Source organism: Ischnura elegans (assembly GCF_921293095.1).
Source record: "Ischnura elegans chromosome 13 unlocalized genomic scaffold, ioIscEleg1.1 SUPER_13_unloc_2, whole genome shotgun sequence".
NCBI lineage: Eukaryota > Metazoa > Arthropoda > Insecta > Odonata > Coenagrionidae > Ischnura > Ischnura elegans.
Window position 1 is genome coordinate 5,233,702 of NW_025791658.1, and position 25,825 is coordinate 5,259,526.

Here is a 25,825-nt window from a genome sequence, read left to right on the forward strand (position 1 = left end):
GACGACCTGTGAAAGACTTACTGTGGACGAGTTTCTTATGACTGGTGTGCGTTTTACTATGTTTTCCCTTGTTCACCGTCAACGTCAGCAAGTGGAGTAGTTCCAATACCCGCGTACCTGCACTAAGCGCTGTAGAGTCAGTCATTTTTCATAACACTGTGTTTATCCACTTGTCTACATTTTTGAATAAATCTTTAAGAGATAAAATGAAATGCCGAATAAAAAATATAGGGTGCCATTTGAAGAAGACGTACTGCTGTTCACATCTTTGTGAATAACAAAGCTACAAGGAAGACAATCATGCTGATTAATGTCCCCCTGATGGCTAATGGACATTTGCTTGACACATTTTTGAATTTGCATCTGGACAAAAAGTTATTTCGGGTGGTCTAGATAAATGGAGCACCCTGCATTTAAATAACCTATTAAAAACTAAGCCTAAAAAAACTACAATGACTACAATATCAGATGCTAACTTCATCTATTATCCCGCCCATCGCACAAATTCTTTCCAGAAGTCATTGCAGGTGGTAGCATCCTATCTCTGGAATGATCTACCAGATGATGTTAAAAATACTCTGTTTTTGAAACCATTCAAGGAAAAAGTTTAAAGCTTACTAGCTGACCCGGCGAACTTCGTGCAGCCTAACAATCAATGAACTTACAGTTTAGTTACACCATTTATAAATCAAGAGCGGCTGTATCGTTTTTAATCATGTTTAATTTATTATAATAAAATAAGGATACAAATTCAATAAAACTACGTAAATGAGTACCAAAATTGCTTGTCAGAAAGACATTTTCTTTATTGAATCTAAATAGGGTGGATCGGAGCACGTTTACGCGGATTTTTTTCAATGAATATTCTTACGTTTTAGCTTAAGAAATTTTGGGAATTGTGGTTTTATAAAGCAGTTAATGCAATAAAAATTATACGGATTCAGTTGTTGGCTATTTGTGTTATTAACCGCAAAAAAAACGTTTTTAGGTCCAAGTCCGTTGCGTAAACTTGGCCCGTTAACGGGGCTGGTTAACACAACGCCAGACCGACGCTTGACTGATGCTCAAAATCGTGTAAGAAAAGCCCCTATGAAGCAGCATTCGTATCAAATGACTTTAGGCGCGCCAGATATAGTATCTATATTTGGAAAAAAATGCACTGCGTAAAGAATGCTTATTACTTACTGCCCCATAATAACTTCCTGGTTAATTGAATAAAAATGTGTATCTCTTATATTTCTTTGTTTGCGTGTTCTTTTCATCATGGTAATTATTGCTATTCCTAAAACTTATTCCTCATTGATTCTGTGATTTTTCGCTGGAACATTGTGTATCATATGGTTTCCCTTGTGTAATGTTGTTGTTGTAGTGCAGTGATGATATGGCTTCTTTGTAAAATGGAACTCTCTTGTTATATTTTTCTGTTATTTTATCGCTCATAATGATTAAGTTGAGTTGATTTCATGATTTTATGCTTAATTAATTCTAAGCTTTTACACTAGAACCGCGGACGTGACTTTTTTGTCCCATCGCCCTTTGCAAATGTTTGCCATTAATGTTCTAGCGGTTTGATCCCTTTGAAATTTACTGCCTTTAACTCATTTTTTATGCTCTTTCGAATGGTTACATTGAAAATATTGTACGATGTTTGGTTCGCGAGAAAAACGACGATTTACCTAGAACCGCGGGATGGGACTTTTTTTGTCCCATATGGGGAAAACATACAATTTCAGTTTTTTTGTACACTTATTTTGTATTTAGCATAATAACAGTTTATTACGAAGGGGATTGATGCACAAATACCTTTATTCTGCCAGTTAGAAGCGCAGAAGGGAATAATCTGTGCACTGCGCCGGCCGCCTACTCACGCATCGCCGTCCGCGTCACCTCTGCCCGGCGCGTCTGCAGGTCTGAGCTTGCAACCAACACGCTTCAAGATTACTATATTCCTAGTTATACTTAATAAAACGTTTTAAACATTACCTAAACACGTGTTTTGTTTACAAAAACCACAAAAAACCGTTAATTATACTTAAACATGACAGGATCAATGTATTTTGTCAATGGGACAAAAAAGTCCCATGCCGCGGTTTAGGTGGGGTTGGAAAGTTCAGCGGTTCTGGTGTTTTTCTACTCTATGAATTTGTACGAGTAAATTGTATTTGTTCTTCGAGGACGAGGCATACACACTATAATGGATACTTAAATCCTCAAATCGAGTTGGAAGACATTAAAATATTTTTGCTCAAACCAACCACCAGGAAACTTTATAATAATAATAATAATTATAATAATAAAATGCCTTTATTCGGGCGAGGTTGAGACTAAGAAGTCCCCTCTTCCACCTAACCCCTCGATAACGTCAATGCAAGCATATTAAAAAATGGTAGACAAACGTTTACAATACAAAGAATATACAATATACACTGTTTGTGAAATGTCAAAAAATATAAACAACTATATGTGAAAATTTTGTGTAAAAAAGATGTAAGTTTGTGGGAAAAACATGAGGATAAGGGTGTAATATCCTTCAGCGAAAAAAAAACCCACTGCAGGAAAACGCCCACACAAGAAGGGGGGGGGGGCATGAAAAACTTGCGAAAACCTACTGAGTGAAAGCTACTGTCATGTTACATGCAAGATACAACATAGTTCATGAGATACATAAGATACACAAATATTACACATGCAACTACTTTATAAGGGAGATTAGTACATATTTTGTCACGGCATAAAAAAGGGGTTGATTATAAAAGACTTCTCCAATCGTAAGGAACGAGTTAAGTTTCCTTAAGAAGGAATCGGAAAGATCCTTGCGAGGAAAAATCAGCACACGGTTTTTTTCTTTCGCTTCACAAACACAAACGAGGCAGTCATGTTCCATATACTAGCTGTTTGCCAAACCATTTACGTAACACGCCTGCTTAGCAAGGAAATATCTTTTCCTAATCCTCTTGAACACATCTTGCTCCTGGATTAAACGCAATGCAAAAAGACTTATTTCATACAAGGCGCATTCATTATACGTGCGCAATGATTGTCGACTTGGTTAGCAAATCACAGTTGACGAGTAATTTCTTACATCTTTCATTTGACTAGTTTATAAACATTGGAATAAATTAAATTTAAGTCGAAGGGGGGTTTTAAAAGTTACTTTAAAAATTCAACGTTTTTCTTCCTAAAATAAAGATGATTACACCCTAAGTGCGTAATAATTGTCGCCTTAGTTTCCACATAACGGTTGACGAATAATTTCTCGAATATGTCATTTGGCTATTTTTAAATATTATACGTTATAACTATCACTTGGATATTTATAAATATTTAGAAATAGCCAAATAATAGATTTGAGAAATCGTTCTTCAACCATTCTGTGCTAATCAAGGCGACAATTATTATAAATAAACATGATTATTTATAAATAAATTAAATTTAAGCAGAGGTGGGTTTTAAAAGCTATTTTAAAAATTCAACGTTCGTATTCCGAATATATAGATGGTGACTACATCGTAAGTGAGTAAAAATTGTCGCCTTAGTTGACTCAGAACGGTTGACGAATAATTTACGAAATATCTCGTTTGCCTTGTTTATAAATATAACAATTTATGCAAGATAATTTAAGGTGGATTATAATAGTTACTTAAAAAAACCACGTCTTCGTTCAAAAATAAAGAATGTTACTTACGTCCAAAGTGCGATATAATCGCCATGCTGTTCACCACTCGGCGTTTGACGGAATATTTCTCAAATCTATCGTTTGGCTATTTATAAATATTGCTATAAATTAAATTTAAGTTAAAGAGGATTTTACAAGTTAATTTAAAAACTCAACGGATGTGTTTCGAAAATATAGATGATTACATCCTAAGTGCGAAATAACTGTCGCCTTAGTTACGACTAAACATTTGACGAATAATTCAGAAATTTCTCGTTTTGCTTGTTTATAAATATTGCTAATTTCTTTACTTAAACCCTGTATAGAAGAAAGAATTCACTTGTACCCCTAGGCTTCCAACCCTTTCACATGCCATCAAATTTCGGTAGTTGATCTAGCTTGTTTTCTCAACCATATTTATGTACCCAACTCTGTGTATCGTAAATATACACTCGTTCACGTTAGCTTCTCACCCGCTCATATAGTAATATTTGGAATTAGGGATGATAGTACTCACAAATCAATTTCCCAATAGATGGCTCAATCTCTGTCGTCTGATGTACAAGAAATAACATCAAGGGAGTTCTTACCTGCAAAAAATGGAAATAAGATGAAATTAGTGACATTCGTAAAAGAACGAGGTCAAGGCAATTGAAAACATAAAAATTATTAAAACTTATTTCAGCCGCGTTAAATTTCGATAAAAATTTGAATGCCGACCAACAAAAAATATTGGGGGGGGGGGCCAAAACCAGGGATCTCGCCTGGGAAATTTTATAAGTAGCGAGTTTTAAGTCTTAAAAGCATTTTAGAAGAGTCTTAAGATAAACATTAGAACCCTGTTAACTCGAATCAATCTCGATATCTGGACACTCCGGGGAAAATCGACAAGCCTGACACTTTTTTCCTCACACCCATAACGAATTTTTGGGGGGGGCTCGGGCCCCCAACAGGCTCCATGGAGGCGGTGCCACACCAACGTGACGTCACCTACGTTACTCGGAGAGTTAGGACTAAGCTACCGTCCAGAACCCTGAGCTCTGCGCCTGATGCATGCATTGGTAATCTCAGACGATGTAAAACTCCTGTCTACTCGTATAAAAACTAGGTCCCTGTGACGTCACGTTGAGTGGCATCGCATGGGCGCCAATGTGGCCTTTTTCAAATGCGGTTAAAATTGATCATTAACATTCGTCTAAACTGGGAATTCTAAAACCAAATAATTAGAATATTATAAATACACTAATGGTGGGTAACGAATGGCAATCAATGCCTTTCGTTTTCTTTTATGAAGGAAACTACCCTATTGCGCGCCTCCTTAGGCAAAATGGGCCTCGCATGTATCACTTGCGAAACGCCTGGATTTTTACCCGCCAGGAGGAGTTGCTGTTGCTCGCTTGTATGACTAGTCGTTTAGCAACGGGAAATCGTTCGCTCAACAAACAGGAGGAAGAAGCCAGGAGGATAAATTTGACACCTTGGCGATAATTATAGTCTTCAGAACCCATGAATCTCCTCTAAGGTGTTTTATATGCATTCCAGGCTCCTTCCATAATAAGAATGGATGGAAAAAATAACACCACGGTGAAATTTGAAAATAATATTTATAAACAAATATTTGACAGTACGTTACAACAAGGACACCTTGGGATTTCAAAGAAATATTTTCATGCAGTACGACAATGCAAAGAAATAATTCTACTCAAGGACATTTCATTCACATTCATTCTTTTCAATAGATCCAGGTGAAGAGAGCATTCCACCAAAAGAGAGACCTGCTTACAGCGGGAAACTTAAATATGGAAGTAAAGAAACAATTTATAAGAACCTACATCTGGAGTATGCTCCTATACGGAAGTGAGGCATGGACAATGACAGCAGCGGAGAAAGCAAGGATGGAGGCCTTCGAAATGTGGTGCTATACATAAGAATGATGCAGATCAAAAGGATTCAGTAATTAGGTAATTCTAAGAAGAGTAGTAGAGAAGAGAAGCCTCATGAAAACATTGATTGGAAGACGGAGCAACCTTGTAGGCAATATATCTTGAGACATGATGTCCTGATGGAGATAATTGTCTAGGGACAAGTGGACGGCAATAATAGAAAAGGATGATCTCGAACGAAATATATGGAATAGGTAAATATGGTTGTGAAAGAGAAGTAGTAAGTAGATGTGAAAAGATTAGCTGATAGGAGAATAAAGTGGAGAGCTGCTTCAAGCCAATTTTAAGCCTAGATCAAACCATCATTTTTTCCATTCCTTCCTTAATTTATTTGGGATTTAGTGAAATAATAACGAATTATATGTGTGCCGACTTAAAATAATTCGATTCTGCTAGATTAAATTAATTAGGAGTTCATATTTTGCAATGAGGTCTGCTGAACGTCACATCGTTTTTCGTTTCGTCTGCTGTAAGACCACGTTAAGACCTTTCTACTTCCTCGTTCTCCCGGTAGAGGGAAATATATATTCGTCGACGGTCAACTCGGGTTACAAAATATAATGATATTGAATGCTTTAAACGTATAATAATTAAAAGAATGTTTGGCGGATCATCGAGTTTTCCTGACATAATCATGGAAGGACCAAATGAATATTCCAAGGAAGTAACGAGGAAGTCTTAAGAAGAGTAGGCGAGAAGAGAAGTCTCATGAAAACATTGATTGGAAGACGGAACAATCTTGTAGGCAATATATCTTGAGACATGATGGCCTGATGATGACAATCGTCGAAGGACAAGTGGAAGGCAAGAATGGAAAAGGAAGACCTCGAACAAAATACATGGAACAAGTAAAGAGAGATGTGAAAGAGAAGAAATACGTAGGTGTGAAAAGATTAGCTGATAGGAGAACTGAGTGGAGAGCTGCGTCAAACCAATCGTAGGATTGTTATGGACCAGTGATGTTGTTTATGACAATCATTAATTGATTGAAACTTTAAATAAAAAGGAAATATAAAAAGGAATACCTTTTTGGGCTATGACGCCGAGTCAACAATTGGGCGGCCCCAACGTTTCCCGACCGATGCTGCTTTAAAAAGGCCAGATTGGCGGCCATGCGATGCCACTCCACGTGACGTCACAGGGACCTAGTTTCTATACGAGTTGATAGGAGTTTTACATCGTCTGAGATTACCAATGCATGCATGAGGCACAGAGCTCAGGGAAACATCTCTTAATAATCACCCATTAAAATTACCTAAGGTCGAAAAGTTTTCTTCGTTTGATAAGGTAGTAATAATCCTTATCTAAGCCAAGCGCTACCCGCTAGCGGGGTACTCTGCTACCTGCTAGCATCCTGCATCGTAGCGGCGCTCATAGCCACGCACAAAGGTGGCCTCACACGGCGGAAGCCGGAACCAGAATGACGTCACACGGGCTTTTCCCAGCATTCATACTTAGCCGTCGCGTTTACGCGCGCTAGAAAATTTTCACGTTTCACTTAATCGCGAAAAATAAATATCGTCGTTGAAAAATCTAAAAGCGTGAAATACGTACTCCAGGAGTAATAATCTTTCGATTTAGGCAATAAAAAAATAATGGGAAACCATCCTATTGGTCGAAGTGTACCACGAAAACGTATGGATGTTAAAAACGTTCATAAGTGGCGGCGGCGCAGCGCGGGTTTGGGGGATAAACGCTGGGAACGCCCATGACGTGGACGGAAGCTGGTATTACGACGGGATTCAAAGTTATCATGGCTTGAAGTGACCACATCGAAAAATAGCTGAAGTCATGACCTTTCCAACGATGTATCCAACAATGTAAAAAATGCCATATGTAATAACAAAAAAATCGAAAACCTTACTTTTAAACTTACCCTCGTAAAAAAAATTTCTCCTATCATAACACGCCTATTTAAACGGCTTTAGGGGTGGCATGCAGATGAAAAATTGTAATTTGCAGAGCACATGAGAACCACGCTACAAGTCCGAGTGCAACGATAAATTAAGATATAATTTTCCGAACATATCGGTACAGGAAACATTTCTTCCCGCGAACAATAATGGTGAATGAAAGTAGTAAATTGACGCGATGTAAAACCCGAGAAAAACGTCATTAACAGTACACGCCAACTTGACAAAATCGGCACAGTGTAAAACGCGAGAAAAACTTCATCACCAGTACAAACCAGGAAAGAAGAAAATTGTCACAACAGACGCGATGTAAAACCCGAGAAAAACATCATTAATAGTATATATATTTTGTTATATCACGAGATGTGGGTGATAAAAATTATATAGGCCAAACATGTCAATATTTAAAAAATAGGATCTCACAACATAAAGCATCAATTAAGACCAAAATTCAAATTTGTGCATTAGCAGATCATGCAATTACAAACAGTCACTCATTTCGTTTCGAAGAGCCCAAAACTTTAGATACAGAACCAGTTTTATCAAAAAGATTATTCAAAGAAATGTACCACATATCCAGAAATAAAAAAAGCTGCAATAAAAGAACAGACATTACTTACCTTAGCAAAATTTATCATAATTTAATAAATGACATAACCAACAAAGAAAGAAATCCAAGCAACCAAATTGTAAATAAATAAAAACAACATCAGACTTAAAGGTAAATTCTGAATATGTATTTCCATGTATTTTAATGTATAACAACTGTAAAATTGCCTGTATTTAACTAATTTTGTATCATACATTATCATTTTTATAGCCCTGAGGATGGACAAATATAATGTCCGAAACGTAGGCAAAGTTTGAAAAAATAAATAATATTTACATTTGACCCACATCTCGTGATATAAAAAAATATATATATATAATAAGGGGTCGTGAAGTATAAAGTTTGAATCATTAATAGTATACATCAGAAGGTAGAAAATTGACAAAATCGGCACTGTGTAAAATCCGAGAAAAACTTCATTTATACTATAAACAGGAACGGAAAAAAAACTGTCACAACTGACACGATGTAAAACGCGAGAAAAACTTCGTTAATATGTTTACACTAGCAGAGTAGAAAATTGACACAATCGACAATGTATTAAACACGAGAAACTCTTCATTAATATTTATACACCAGGCAAGTAGAAAATTGACTATAAATAACACGGTGTATAACCCGAGAAAAAATCGTTAATAGTTAACACCAGGAAGGTAGAAAATTGGCAAAATGAACACAGTGTAAAATGCAGTGTAAAACACAGTGTAATGTTTAAGCAAGAATAGTGTAAAATTAACGTAACAAAAACGCGATGTATTAAAACCCGAAAAAAACATGATCAATATGTCTACACAAGAAAAGTAGAAAATTTACACAACTGACGTAACGTAAAACCCGAAAAAAAACATGATCAATATGTCTACACAAGAAAAGTAGAAAATTGACACAACTGACGTAACGTAAAACCCGAAAAAAACATGATCAATATGTCTACACAAGAAAAGTAGAAAATTGACACAACTGACGTAACGTAAAACCCGAAAAAAACATGATCAATACGTCTACACAAGAAAAGTAGAAAATTGACACAACTGACGTAACGTAAAACCCGAAAAAAACATGATCAATATGTCTACACAAGAAAAGTAGAAAATTGACACAACTGACGTAACGTAAAACCCGAAAAAAACATGATCAATACGTCTACACAAGAAAAGTAGAAAATTGACACAACTGACGTGACGTAAAACCCGAAAAAAACATGATCAATATGTCTACACAAGAAAAGTAGAAAATTGACACAACTGACGTAACGTAAAACCCGAAAAAAACATGATCAATACGTCTACACAAGAAAAGTAGAAAATTGACACAACTGACGTGACGTAAAACCCGAAAAAAACATGATCAATACGTCTACACAAGAAAAGTAGAAAATTGACACAACTGACGTGACGTAAAACCCGAAAAAACATGATCAATATGTCTACACAAGAAAAGTAGAAAATTGACACAACTGACGTAACGTAAAACCCGAAAAAAACATGATCAATACGTCTACACAAGAAAAGTAGAAAATTGACACAACTGACGTGACGTAAAACCCGAAAAAACATGATCAATACGTCTACACAAGAAAAGTAGAAAATTGACACAACTGACGTGACGTAAAACCCGAAAAAAACATGATCAATATGTCTACACAAGAAAAGTAGAAAATTGACGTAACGGACGCGATGTAAAACCAGAGAAAACGTTATACATAGTGCACAACAAATGGATACAGTGTTTAAACACGAGAAAAACTTCATCAACAGCATAAACCAGGAAGGCAGAAAATTTTATAATACGCGTGATTTTTAGTTCTCCAGCCCGCCACTAGTCAGCGCTGACGCTCGGTCTGTTCGGAGTGTATAATGTCTGCCTCTCTTTCTATGTCTTACCTCAATTCTCACTTCCGCCTATTGCATTTCACATAGCCTACTTTCTAAAGCAACTCCTAAACCCCCCACCCCCTCCCACAGCAGCGAACGCACTAAGAAATCTTTTTCCTTTGCGCGAGTTTTTTTTCTTCTGGATTCTTTGTGGTGCAAAGGGAGGAATAGCTGGAATAGAATCGCCTCGACACAAGAATTTCTTCAATTACTACCTTTAAATAACCTACTTTTAACCATTTTTCAACAAATGGAAGGGTTGTGCAGCTTCGTTAAGACCATATTTCTGCACATTTGCCGATAGATTCCATGGCTCTACCTGTTTCTTCTATTGTAAGCTTTTTTTTAAAGTATCGTGGAAAAAATGATCGTGAGATTCAGGCTTAATTAAACTAATGACGTTATATGGCGTTTTGGACGATATTTTTTTTTATTAAATGCGTATATTTTTTAAATATTAGCAACAAAAAAGACGGATTGACGTAAAACATGGCTTTTTAATACGTCAATCTAGTTCCTTAATCAAAATAAACAAAGGACAATAATATATGGGGAATTTATGAAGCTCCAAGGAAGCCAGACATTTTTTGTATAATTATTGACTATTTAAAATGTATCCGAAAACGTCACTATGGTTACGTATTGTGATGACATCAAATACAAACTGTCGGTGAATTTATGAAGCTTAAAGGAAGTCGGACATTATTTGTATTCTTATTAGCAATTTTAAATCTATTCGAAAACGTTATGGAAACGAAATGTGATGACAACAATTACCAGCTGTATCCATCACGTGAAGTTGATGAAATAATGCAAGAAAGAATTTTCATTGGATAAAATGGGTTGGAAACGACGAGGAAAAGGTGAATAAAACCATGTTCGAAATATTTATAGTTTATAATTGGAGTTACGTCATGTTTCTGCTGTATCCAAAAGATGAAGAAGATGAAAGAACCTAAGGAAGGATTCTGAACGGGTGAAACGGGTTAGAAACAACAACATGACGTTAACAATGACAGAAGAACGAACAAAAGGATAAAATCAGTACTATGAAGTCTTTCTGAATAAAAAACTGGATTATAACCGTATCTCAAGAAAACAAAGGACAAGAGGGTATGCGAAAGAACAAGAAAAAAATAAATACGTAATAGATTCATAAGAGTTATCAATTTCAGCAAAAAAAAAGATATTTATATCACAAGTAAACACATAAAAAATCTCCGTAATAAATAAATAAATCTCCATTTCATACTAAAAATTAACGTTCGCATGAATCCATTGTATATTTCTTGTATATTTTTTTCTATTCTCCCGCAGTGCTATTGTCTTTTGTTTTCGTCAAGGGGACTGCGTAGAGGAGGCCAAATTCCATCCTACAGAAGGTTCATTTCTGTTGCCACTTCGATCGATTTTTAATCAGTTTTCAAAAACGTCCGCGGCGCGGTGATGAGTGATTTGCGATCCTCTTTTTTCCAATGTCTTGCAATTATCATGTTTGTAATTGCGACGAAAAGCATTGAGATCATATGAATTTGATAAATAACATCATCGTGTATATAAGTTCGGTTAACACACCTAATTTTACCATATTTTCCACGAGAAAAACTCGGATCAATTTGTCCGTCAGCGTCGCGAGTGGCGACTTTTGTAAACACATATAAATGCGCGGTGGACGACAACATATTAAGATGGCCGCTCCTTACAAATGGATATCCCGCGTGGGTATCAATTTCACACATACATTTACACAAACTGACTATAATTCAAAGCAAGGCTCTAACAATAAGAAACATCACGGGCGCCCCCCGATTCGTCCGAAACAATTACATACATCAGGATATAAAAATCAAAACAATATGGAGGTTTCCTAATATTTTTTTATTGCCTAAATCGAAATATTATTACTCCTGGAGAACGTATTTCACGCTTTTAGATTTTTAAATGACGACATCTATTCTTCGCGATTAAATGAAAAGTAAAAATTTTCAAGCGATCGAAAACGCGACGGCTAAGTAGGAATGCTGTGAAATCCCCGTGTGACGTATTTATGGTTCCCGCTGTCGCCGTGTGAGGTAACCATGATGCGAGGCTTAGAGCGCTGATACGACGCAGGATGCTAGCAGGTAGCAGAGTACCCTGCTAGCAGATAGCGCTTGGCTTAAATGAGGATTATTAATACCTTATCAAACGAAGGAAACTTTCCGAACTTAGAAATTTTTAATGTGTTATTATTAAGAGCGAAATCGCAACGGCTAAGTATGAATGCCGGGAAAACCCCGTGTGATGTCATTCTGGTTTCCGCTGCCGCAAAGTGAGTTGACCTTGTGGCGAGGCTTTGAGCGCTGATACGACGCAGGATGCTAGCAGGTAGCTGAGTACCCAGCTAGTAGGTAGCACCTGGCTTAAATAAGGATTATTAATACATTAACAAACGAAGGAGTCTTTCCGACCTTAGGCAGTTTTAATAGGTGATTATTAAGAGATGTTTCCCTGAGCTCTGTGCCTCATGAATGCATTGGTAATCTCAGACGACGTATTACTCCTATCTCCTCGTATAGAAACTAGGTCCCTGTGACGTCACGTGGAGTGGCATCGCATGGGCGCATATCTGGCCTTTTTCAAATGCGGTTCAAATTGACCATTGCCATTCGTCTAAACTGGGATTTCTAAAACCAAATAATTTGTATATTATGAATTCACTAATGGTGGGTAAAGAATCTTAATCAATGTCTTTCGTTTTCTTTGATGAAGGGCACTACCCTATTACAACACAGTACCTACACGACATTGCAAAATCTTTCGAACACTCTCTAGACAGGACACACAACACGCAGTTATAACCACCATGGATGGAACTACGAAGAAAACACACAATTTAAATACAGCCGACCAAAACAAGAGCAATTACACACCCAGAACACTGAAACACAATTAACCACATAACACAATAACGACATAGCATTAAAAAAAACGCCAAAGCGTTGATTACCAACAAAGCTGAACATCGAGACATCAACTGTTTACACCAGCGACATACACAGAGCAACGTAGCATAACATAACAACAGAGGCAGAATTTAGGATCCTCTATTGTAATATTCGTGGGTCGTGTATAGTCCATTTCATTATCGATAGATATCGATTGTTTATTCGTGTTACCTAGGTGTATGCTTTCCCATTCCGTTAAAAATTAAACGAGCTTTTGAGCGGTTGAATTAAAACAACCCTGACAGATGGGGTGGTAATTTGAACAAGATATTTGATATAAATTCCGACAAACACCCTTAGTTATACCGTATTTCCCCGTGGAACTAGTTCCTCGTTCGGATTACGATTGTTCCAGCAATCGTTGGAACTATCGTGAATTAAACACAACGATGGTTAAAACCTGTGCTGCCCTCTAGTGCTGAAATCTTAAGTTAACGAGAAATTGACGGTTAACAAAGCTGTTGAGGTATGCAGGGTCAAGATATTACTGTTTTCGATGTGTATTATTTAACGAATAATTTTTCTTACGCCCATATTCTTCCTTGTTTGGACAAATCCATGAAAAATATAGAGCGAAGATAGCTTTACGAACATTTCGTCTTTCTCTTGTCGCTTCCTTTTTCCGGTCTCCCAGCGCCAAACCATCGTAAAGTGGCAACGTTCGGAACTACGTGAACTATTGTCAGGACATGCATTCACACCGCTAGTTCGGACAACTATCGTAAGGACGGTCGCTCGGACAAACGTAATGTGAACGAGGCTTAGGATCAATATGTCCGTCAGCGACGCGAGTGGCGACTTTTGTAAACACATTTAAATGCGCGGTGGTTGACAACACATTTAGAGGCAGAGTTGAGGATCTCATTTTTGTAATATTCGTGGTTTTCTTTTTTTTTTCGAGAACTCCGCCATTTTAATACTATTGCAACGTTCCATTTCCCATTTATTATTTGCTTAATTATCAACTATTTCATGAATCTGTAAAACTCTTGGGAACAATCATATTCCTTCATTACGTGGTATTACTCTTTTCTTTCAACATTTTTCAATTTATTTCAAAACCAGCGGCCGTAATGCAATTCAGTTCTTCGGGACCTCATTTGAAATTTTAATTACTTACCAGTAAGAGAGAGAGAGGGGGGAAGATGGCAGCATCATTTCGAATATAAAATTTGCCGTAATTTCTCAGATTTCCAGAGAAACTTTCTCGTCTCGGGGAAAGAAAATGATATGAATAATCTTTGCGACTCTCATCCCGAGATATATAAGCTGCGTCTTCTATCAACTAAAAATCCATTTCCTAAAATTTCACAACTAACGCCATCTATCGAGTAATTTTGAAAACAAACTAAATTTACAATAAAAAAATTAATTATTATAATACTCAGGCACGCCTATACTATTTTTTTCCCCTCACCAATTCGCACAATTTGAGACCACGAACGCTAAAGACGGATCATTTTAAAAAAATAACCGCCGGCTTAATGCATCATGGTCTAGAAAGCTCAATGACTTATCGATGCTTATATCTCAGACAGATTTATGAACATAGAATGAGTTATGGGTATCCAAAAAGATAACCTTTGGAGTAAACAGAAATGGCGTGAGAAACAATTTTTTTTTTTAACGTTACGAGGTTGACATAAGTGATTTTCGAGATGAAATGAAAAAATTAAAACCTACTAAGATACCGTACAACCATCATAATCTTATACAATATCACCCAGTCTTTATAGAAAAGAAATACGATTATATACGTAATCATTCACTAGGTGAAGAGTAATTGTCTTCTATGAAATCAAAATTTCTAAACTTTTTTGCAACTAACATGAAAAGAAAAACTTTCTTTTACAAAGACATGGAAGCTGCGTCTTCCGTTAACTTAAGAATTATTTTTTTTTTATTACAACTAACGCTATCTATCGAGAAACATTTAAACCAAACTAAATTTGAAATCTAATTTGCAATCAAAGTAAATTACACTTTTATTAATTTTGATGCCTCAAAATATATATTATATATATTGCCAAAACGAATTCATAACCGAAAAAAATATTTCTGATAAAATGTAAATAATCTCGTACTAAAAAAAACTCAGAGAGAGTAAAGTTTCACTTGTAAAAAAAATAAGGAAAGTGCTTATTTGTGCGAGTTTAAAAACAATAATTTACACTTGAAGGATTATAATAATAAAAAAGTGAAGGTATTCGTGTGTGTACCTTGGCTCCGAAGAGGATATATGTGGCAATGCAATAAAAAGGTGCAAAATTAATAATAAGGAATGAGTTAGGCGTTAGAACAGTGTTGCCATGGTGCCGGAAGGCGTTAGCATGTTTCTGAACTAATTTACAACACAAATAATAGTGAAATAACACTTTTATCAATGTTGATGCCTCAAAATTTATGATATACATAACCAAACCGAGTTCATAACCAAAACATATTATTTTTTGGTAAAATATAAATAATAGCTCGTAATAAAAAATACTCACAAAGTTTCACTCGTAAACAAAAGTTAAGGAAAGTGCTTAAGTTAATAAGTGCAGGTTTAGGTGACAATAATTTACCCTCTAAGGCTTATAATAATACTAACGACTAGTAATAACACTTTTATCAATTTTGATGCCTCAAAATTTATAATATATATTACCAAAATAAACCAGGAAATACCATATCATATATTACCAAACCGAATTCATAACCGAAAAAAAAAATATTTCTGATAAAACGTTAATAATAACTTGTAATAAAAAGAACTCAGACAGAGTAAAATTTCACTTGTGAAAAAAAGTTAACGAAAATGCTTATTAGTGCGACCTTCAATGACAATAATATACACATGAAGGATTAAGTAATAGATAATAATATTAACGACGAGGTTCAGATGTTTTTCTGTAGGTTGGGTCTGAAGAGGATAAGGAAAACTAAATAAATTGATCGATACTTAACGTTCCATCATTACGAAAAAGAAAATTACAGCATTTAAAAGTAACCCTTTTAAATATTGTATGATTTCGGTTACGTAATTCAGTTGGGTACGTACAACAAGGAAAGAAGTTTAGAAAGTTTCAACGGGAGTAATATTGCAATTACGAAGTCGTCCGACCAACTTTCACTTCGCGAAGTGAGATATATCTCTCTCGCCCTAAGAGAACTAGTTCCATTTTAAGAATAGCCGACGAATGAGGTTAAGATTATGAGAGGACGAAAATCAATGCTAAAAAGCATTCCAAAATGTATGAAGATAAGTAACGCTTGAATAAAATATGTAATAGGGTAGTTTCCTTCATCAAAGAAAACGAAAGGCATTGATTGCGATTCGTTACCCACCATTAGTGTATTCATAATATACAAATTATTTGGTTTTAGTAATCCCAGTTTATACGAATGGCAATGGTCAATTTTAACCTCATTTGAAAAAGGCCAGATTGGCGCCCATGCGATGCCACTCCACGTGACGTCACAGGGACCTAGTTTCTATACGAGTAGATAGGAGTTTTACAACGTCTGAGATTACCAATGCATGCATGAGGCGCAGAGCTCAGGGAAACATTCCTTAATAATCACTTATTAAAACTGGCTAAGGTCGGAAAGTTTTCTTCGTTTGATAAGGTATTAATAATCCTTATTTAAGCCAAGCGCTACCTGTTAGTAGGGTACTCTGCTACCTGCTAGCATCCTGCGTCGTATCAGCGCTCAAATCCTCGCCCCAAGGTCACCTCACTTGCGACAGCGGGAACCAGAACGACGTCACACGGATTTTTCCCGGCATTCATACTTAGCCGTCGCTTTTCGCGCGCTTGAAAATTTTCACTTTTAATTTAATCGCGAAAAATATATATCGTTATTCGAAAATCTAAAAGCGTGAAATGCGTACTCCAGGAGTAATAATATTTCGATTTAGGCAATAAAAATATAATAGGAAACCAACCTATGGTCTGATGAATACAATCGTTGAGGGACATGATTTTGGCAAGAGCGGAAGTGGAAGACATCGAACAAAATGTGTGGAATAAGTTAAGAAGGATGTGAAAGAGAAGAAATACGTAGGAGTGAAAAGATTAGCTGATAGGAGAACTGAGTGGAGAGCTGCGTCGAACCAATGCTAGGATGATGATAATATTAATACATAGGATACAAGCCTATAGGCTGTAACGGAACCATGTTCGAACAGAATAAATCGCCACGTGGAAAAAGCAAAGTACCATTTTTACCCTTCAACACCTTTTTTATTTCATTTTTATTCTGTTTAAAATGATATTTCCGATCTACCCCTTCTCCGAGGCTACGTATCGAACGTACTTGAGGGTCGATTAGCGCCTCTTCGATAGTCGTGACCTCGTGCGTTCCCATAATGCAAAAGGTCCAAATTGCCGGGGGAAACAAAAGCTGTGACGTCGACGCGTCGAGGCGAGCAAACATTTGCAATGCCTTATGGGTGCCATTCTGCGTGTTAGCGTCTTCCGTTTCCCAATAGGTGGTGCTCGTTTCCAACTGGGAAGATAGAAATACCTCAGGTAGAGTTTTTTTTTTTAAATCCTCACGAAAAACATCTTCGTGCAGAAAAGTTTTCCGGGTTTTACACCGGTTAATGTTCATCTACATCTACATTATACCCCCCCGCAAGCCGCCTAAAAAGCGTGTGGCAGGGGATGTGTGGACACCAGGCATCAGGACATCATGTATCATTATATATATATATGGCATTTGAGGTTGTTACGTCTTCTTACTAATGTTCTCATGAGGCTTCTCTTCTCTCCTTCTCTTCTTAGAATTTCCTGATTACTGAATTCATTTGACCTTCATCATTCTTCTGTATAGAACCACATTTCAAAGGCCTCTATCCTTGCTTTCTCCGCTGCGGTCATTGTCCATGCCTCACTTCCGTATAGGAGCATACTCCAAGCGTAGGCTTTTATAAATTGTTTCTTTACTTGTGTATATTTGAGTTTCCCTCTGTAAGTAGGTCTCTCTTTTGGTGGAATGCTCTCTTCGCCTGGGCTATTCTGCTGATAATTTCTTTCTTGCTTCTCCCGTCACTAGTTATCTTGCTTCCCAAAATAACCGAATTCATCCACCTCTATCAGTTTTTGCTTCCCTATTTTAGTGTTAGTCTTGACTCAATTCAATCACGTGATCTCAGATTTAGCCATTTGAATGTGCAATTTTAATTCCCAAATCCGCTGAGAAATTCATTCCGTTTATTCCCACATGATCCACTAGTTAACAAAACGAGGCGATTTAACGGATAACGTACCGGATGAGGAAGTTAATCGTGGAATCGAATAAGAATATGAAAGAAAGAGGTATCTCTTGAGTTCTACTGACCTCCTTGACGCGTGGACGGAAACGTTTCTTGAATTTTAAGAAAATACGAAAGAATTTTTTCTGAAAATAAATAAAAGGCGAAAAAATTTCGCACTGGGGAGTAAGCGTTCGCTGGGGAATATTTCGCGTAACCACGGAGACAGTCGACGATCGCACGGCGCACGGGGTGACGTAACAATGGCGAGAGATTTTTCGAGTGGTTTTTTTTCACATAGTGAATGGAGTCGGTGCGGTGGTTATAGCGTTGGCTTCACATCCCGATGGCCCGGGTTCAAATCCAAAGTAAAAAATAAAATACAAAGGATGGCTGCGCGTTTCGTCAAAAACCGCTGAGGGCGTACAGACAGTGTTACTCAGATGTTAAAGCGAATTATGCTGGGAGCCGCTGGAGACTCGGAGGCTGCGCGCTAGGCTTAGATTGCTTGAACAATTGATAATGGATATCTTTAAGAGCGACACAGAGAACATAATAATTATTAGAGCCACACTACATTTCCAGTTCCGACAGAAGCGATAAATTAAGAGAGATGTTTTGCCGAACGGACAGATATGCGAATTCCTTTTCCCCCGAACCATAAAGGACTTCAATAAATGCTAGTCCCAACTTCGTAGAGCATTTCATTTCTTAGCTGTAAACGTCTGGTGTCCTAACACCCCCTGCCACACGCTTTTTGGGCGGCTTGCGGGGTATTATGTAGATGTATATCTAGTGAGAGCAGACAAGTGCCGAAGCAGTAGGCTGATATCGAAAAAAGCTGGCCAGCGCTTAAAAAAATTCTTTTTTTTTACTACGGACTTGAAACTTTACGCAGTAACAGTCAATAAATGTTGGTGCATACATTTACACATATAATTTTCGAAGGATCCTATTTTTACAAAACATATGGCATCACAGAACAAATTTCGCAAAAATTCCCGCTGTTCATCTTCTTCCGAAAATCGGCATATTAAAAATAATGCTTAGTCAAGTTTCGATCCCCGAAGTTGAGTTGAGGGGGAAAAGAGGGATTAGTTTCGACACTTTACGTGTGACATACGGATGACAGAGAGGTTAAAACATTGCGTGTAAAAATCGAATGCGTTCACCGTTCTGCTGTTCGTGGTTAAAATATGCCCCAAAAAAGAGTGACCCATGCATTTAATGGCGGTGGGCCGAACCTCTCCACTTCATTCAACAATACTTCGTACTCGGTTTGTGGCTCGAAACTAAACCGTTCGACAGTGAAGCATGTGGTCCCTCCGGTGCGAAATATTATCTGTGTGTTCGTTTCGTCTCAAGAGTTTTAGTTTAGTTTCGACCCGAAGTTTTGTAGTTTTGACTCCGATTTCGTTCCTACCCCTATAGTTTAGCTCCCCGGGTTTAAATTCATTCCATCCGTGTCTACGTTTCGCTGCAGGGAACGAAACTATTGAAAGTTAACTGGTTTTGACTTTCGTTCAGTTAATCTTGTCATCCCTGCCAGTGGTGCAGCGAGGGGTGGGTTTTGGAAGTTAAACCCCTCCCCCCCTAAGAGCTCAGAGAAATTTTTAAGTTTAATCCATTTTACTTAATTGGATTGATATTACTGTTAGAATAGTGTAATGATTAATAAAATATCCCTCAGAAAGCCGAAAAACTCACCATTTCGAACCGTTTACCTTTAAAATTCCGCAATAGGGTAGTTTCCCTCATCAAAGAAAACGAAAGGCATTGATTGCGATTCGTTACCCACCATTTGTGTATTCATAATATACTAATTATTTCGTTTTAGAAATACCGGTTTAGACGAATGGCAATAGTCAATTTTTATCCTCATTTGAAAAGGGCCAGATTGGCGCCCATGCGATGCCAGTCCACGTGACGTCACAGGGACCTAGTTTCTATACGAGTAGACAGGAGTTATACGTCGTCTAAGGTTACCAATGCATGCATGAGGCACAGAGCTCAGGGAAACATGTCTTAATAATCACCTATTAAAACTGGCTAAGGTCGGAAAGTTTTCTTCGTTTGATAAGGTATTAATAATCCTTATTTAAGCCAAGCGCTACCAGCCAGCAGGGTACTCAGCTACCCGCTAGCAGCCTGCGTCGTATCAGCGCTCAAGCCTCCCTCAAGGTCACCTCACAGGGCGGCAGCGGGAACGAGAAATACGCCACACAGAGAGATTTTCCGGTATTCCTACTTACCCGTCGCGTTTTCGCGCGCTTGAAAATTTTCACTTTTCATTTAATCGCGAAAAATAGATATCGTCATTCGAAAATCTAAAAGCGTAAAATACGTACTCCAGGAGTAATAACCTTTCGATTTAGGCAATAAAAAAATAATAGGAAACCACCCTATGGTCTGATGAATACAATCGTTGAGGGACATGTGGTTGGCAAGAGCGGTTGACATGTGGTTGGCGATTTATTAATCTCGCACCTACCGCTTATCCTGGTGGGTATTCCGTACCCCCACACACCCCGGTATCAGTTGCACCTAAACCCCCACCCCAGCCTTAACTCCTGGCTGCGCCCCTGGTCCCTGCTATATAAGACAGGTCAAAAAACCTGAAGAAATCTGCTGCAACGCCGGCGAAATTGTCGCCAAGGAGATGAATCGACGCGGAGGAAAACCCCGGAAACCAAGCTGCGACACGTATTACAAACCACCGCCCTATAAAACATCGCATCCATGTTACGTAGTTTTTTTTCTCTCTCACCAGAAACTTTCTCCGCTTTACGCAATGAAAGATTTCTTTACGACAACCCAACAGACAGGTGTATTACGTTCCGGAAGAAAGTTTCCTATCATGCAGCGACTATTCGTCGGGACACGATCTATCCAAACCCAAGGGCGTACCCGGGTTCAAAACTGGGGGGGATTAAGCCATGGTTATTCAAGATATTCTAGAATCCAGATAAGGAATACGCCAACTATCGGCTGAATTCGGAAGTAGATCTCCCAGGATACGAAGCAATCACATAAGGACATCACGTTGAAAAAATCATAAGGGATATTAATTATTTTCTGATTTTTCCAATAGGGTGGTTTCCTAATATATTTTATTGCTTAAATCGAAAGATTATTACTCCTGGAGTACGTATTTCACGCTTTTAGATTTTTAAATGACGATATCTATTTTTCACCATTAAATCAAAAGTGAAAATTTTCAAGCGCGCGAAAACGCGACGGGTAAGTATGAATTCTGGGAAAAACTCCGTGTGACGTCGTTCTGGTTCCCGCTGCTGCCGTGTGAGGTGACCTTGGGGCGAGGCTTTGAGCGCTGATACGACGCAGGATGCTAGCAGGTAGCAGAGTACCCTGCTAGCAGGTAGCGCTAGGCTTAAATAAGGATTATTAATACCTTATCAAAAGAAGAAAATTTTCCGACCTTAGCCAGTTTTAATACGTGATTATTAAGATGTCATAGCATAATACTCTGCACTAGAATCATAATAACCAAAGGGATTTAAAACATTGAATACGCACTTTATTGACTTACAGTATACTGAGAAATTAACGTAAAGTTACAAAATTATTGTAAATGTTGTATAAACATAAATTTTGATCGCAGATTATAATTTATACTTTTATTTGAACACGAAAAAAAATTGAATCATCCAAAATAAAATTCGAATTAAACGCGATTTTTAGCATTGCTTGAGTACAAAATGATAGGGAACAAGGTGACTATTCGAATATAGGCATAGTTCGAATTAAATAAGTTAGAATTATCCAGCCTTTTCTGTACCACATTGTTCTCTAAATAGCTATCGATAACTATCGATAGATATTTAATGTCCACCATGAATTAATTGTAGTACATGAAACTGAAAAACCAATGTGATAAACTTAAACTAAAGCTTGTTGGAAATCGAGATAAATATACGTTTAATGTCGATTTTAATCGAAAAGTAAACGCAATTACGTAATGCAGTTGTTGATCTCATAATTCGTTATGCACCACTAGTCTTGTAAATGAAAATGATACTCAACAATTTGGTACCAACTTCATTATATATTCAGTTAAAATTTAACCTGGGCAGTCGATATGTAGTGGAGATCCTTTCGGAGGCATTCTAAATGAATTTAAATGCATGAAATATATTATTCACTACGTTATGATAGCTTATTACTAAATTAAATTATAGGGTAGTTTCCTTCATCAAAGAAAACGAAAGGCATTGGTCGCGATTCGTTACCCACCATTAGTGCATTCATAATAAACAATTTATTTTGTTTCATAAATCCCTTAGAAGAATGGCAATGGTCAATTTTAACCTCATTTGAAAAAGGCCATATTGGCGCCCATGCGATGCCACTCCATGTGTCACAGGGACCTAGTTTCTATACAAGTAGATAGGAGTTTAACATCGTCTATGATTACCAATGCATGCATGAGGCACAGAGCTCAGGGAAACACCTCTCAATAATCGCCTATTAAAACTGCTTATAGTCGGAAAGTTTCCTTCGTCTTATAAGGTATTAATAATCCTTATTTAAGCCAAGTGCTACATGCTAGCAGCCTGCATCGCAGCAAAGCACATATTCTCGCCCCAAGGTCAACTCACACGGCGACAGCGGGAACCAGAACGACGTCACACGGAGATTTCCCAGCATTCATACTTAGCCGTCGCGTTTTCGCGCTCTTGAAATTTTTCACTTTTTATTTAATCGTGAAAAATTGATATCATCATTTAAAAATCTAAAAGTTTGAAATGCGTACTCCAGGAGTAATAATCTTTCGATTTAGGCAATAAAAAAATAATAGGAAACCACCCTATTTTGAATTTGTGATCTTTCCTTCCTATGTAGCAGGGTGAGTTCAGCTTCAGACCTATTTCTTTACAATCTCGCTCATTTGTAAAGGCTTTGTACAACTCGCATAGCCTATTTATGGTTCTTCTCACTTGTGGAAGTCCGACCTAACCTCTCTAGCATAGCTGATAGATGATTCGTACACCTCTCCATTACATAAATCATTCAATTCAAAATGTTCTCTCGACGCTTTTGTCATCGTGGTTCCCAAGGCGACCAATATTTTTGTTTAGACCGTAAGAATGTACTCTCCGTCTATTCCTACCATTCGAAAGACGTTTTGAGTGTCTTTTTAGCAATTTAAACCACTTCTGGACATATTACTCGAAAACACGGGACACAAACACATATCCACCCTCAAATCGAACACGCTCAACGATTTCAAACGCATTTAAAATACTCGCATACCGCGTTGTATCGGAACTAATTGACGATTAAAAGCTAAGTAGTACAAAGCAAAGTTTTTTCATTTTTCCTAACCTGGTGATATTTTATTTAAAACTCCAGTGTTACTAGTTTTTATTAAAGTAGTTGAGGTTAAAATTTCCGAAAAAAACTATACACGGCCTTTAAAAGTTTAGCCACAGTTAACATAATCTAACATTCCATTTTTAATAGTTTTATAATAAAAAAACGTTGCGTTAAAAATCTCCTAATAAAAAGAACATATCGTCTTCCCAAGAATAACTTCAGTTGCCTTTGTTTAAAACGTCAGTTTCACTAGTAACATAATAAAAAAACTCCACTTAATATCTCGGAATAAATAGAATATTTGATCTTTCAGAGTTTACCTCCGTTAACTTTGTTTAAAACTCCTGTGTTACCAGTTTTATAATAATAACCCCTACGTTAAAAATCTCCGAATACAAAGAATAGACGATCTTTCTAAGTATAACCTTAACTTTGTTTAAAACTTCAGTTTCACAAGTATTGTAATAAAAAACTCCACTCTAAATCTTCGAATTAAAAGAATGTGCGATCTTTCTAAGAATGACCTCAGTTAACTAAGTTTAAAAGTTAAGCTTCACAATAAAAAAAAAAATTTTTTAACTCCACTAAAAATCTCAGAATAAAACTTTTATAAGATCTTTCTAAGTATAACCTGAGTTAACTTTGTTTAAAACTTCTATGTTACCAGTTTTATAATAATAACTGCTGCGTTAAAAATCTCTGAATAAAAAAATATACGATATTTCCATATATAACCTCAGTTAAGTTTGATTAAAAATTCAGCTTCACTAGTAACATATATTTTTAAAGTCCACTTAAAATCTCATAATAAAAAGAATTCACGAATTTTCTAAGTATAGTCTCTGTTAACTTTGTTAAAAACTTCAGTTTCACTAGAAATATAACAAAAAAAAACACTTAAAACTTCTAAAGAAAGAACATACGATCTTTAAGAGTATAATTTCAGTTAAAATTGATTAAAACTTCAGTTTCACTGGTAATATCATTTTTTTAAACTCCGTTTAAAATACGGAGTAAAAGGAATATACGACCTTTCTAAGTATAACCCCGGTTAACATTGTTTAAACCTTCAGTTTCATTATTAATATAATAAAAAAACACCGTTTTAAATACCGGAATAAAAATAATATATGATCTTTTTAAGTACAGTCTCAGTTAACTTTGTTTAAACTTTCAGTTTCACTAGTAGTACAATAAGAAAACTCCGTTAAAAATGTCAGAATAAAGAGAATTTGACGTCTTCCAAAGTATAAACCGTTCGCGTGCTTTAGATTTACGGTTCATCATCGCGGCTGGCGCACCGTTTGATTTTACTCTCTTGCTGCGTTCCCGTTCCACGTCTTCTTGTGTGTGAACCCCGTAGCGTAGCTGCCTGGGAGGGAGTGAGTGCATGTGTATATATCCCCCCTCCACCTTCCCCCTCTCTCCCTCCCCCCCCCACCGTCTAGCCTCGCCGCGGGGCTCTTTTCATTCCGCCTGAGGGGGGGTCGACTTATACGGATACCCGGAGGGAGGGAAGAGGCTAGTTTGGGAACCGCGAGAACCCGCCCGCGACCAGGCCCCGCGAGTCGCACCAGACCTCTGGTTTTTCTTCAGAGAGGCTTGTGTTTCGGAGATATACATATAAAAGGCAATATATGTTATCGAGAACATTGGATGGCCGCTTGGCGGCAGCACCGTCTGCGGGAAAGACGATCGGGCGTGCGTGTCAAATGTTAACAACTATTCGCGTCATAATTCTTGTACAAATTCACTCAATTCTTGCAATAAATCGCATTCTTGGACAGATTGATTGATTCTTGTACAAATCGCATTGTTGGACTTATCAATATTCATATCTAATTATGCTTTTATTATAATAGAAATCATTACTTTGTAAAAAAAATTATTTTACCAGCAGCATTATTGATTTGGAAACAGTATCCATTCATCGTAAAGTTTATTTTCCCTCAATTAACCAAATCAAGGATGAAAAACACATATTTTTTGTTTTGATGTCTGCGGGAAAGACGATCGGACATGCGTGTCACGTGTTAACAACTTTTCGTGTCATAATTCTTGCACAAATTCATTCAATTCTTGCAATATTTCGCATTCTTGTACAAATTATGCCATTATTATATTAGTAATCATCACTTTGTTTAAAAATCATTGTATTAGCAGCATTATTGATTTGGCTACACTACACTTCGAACGAGAAGCCAATTTAGGATAAATGATTTATTTTTTGTAATTTTTATTCAATTTAGAAGGACGGATTAGTG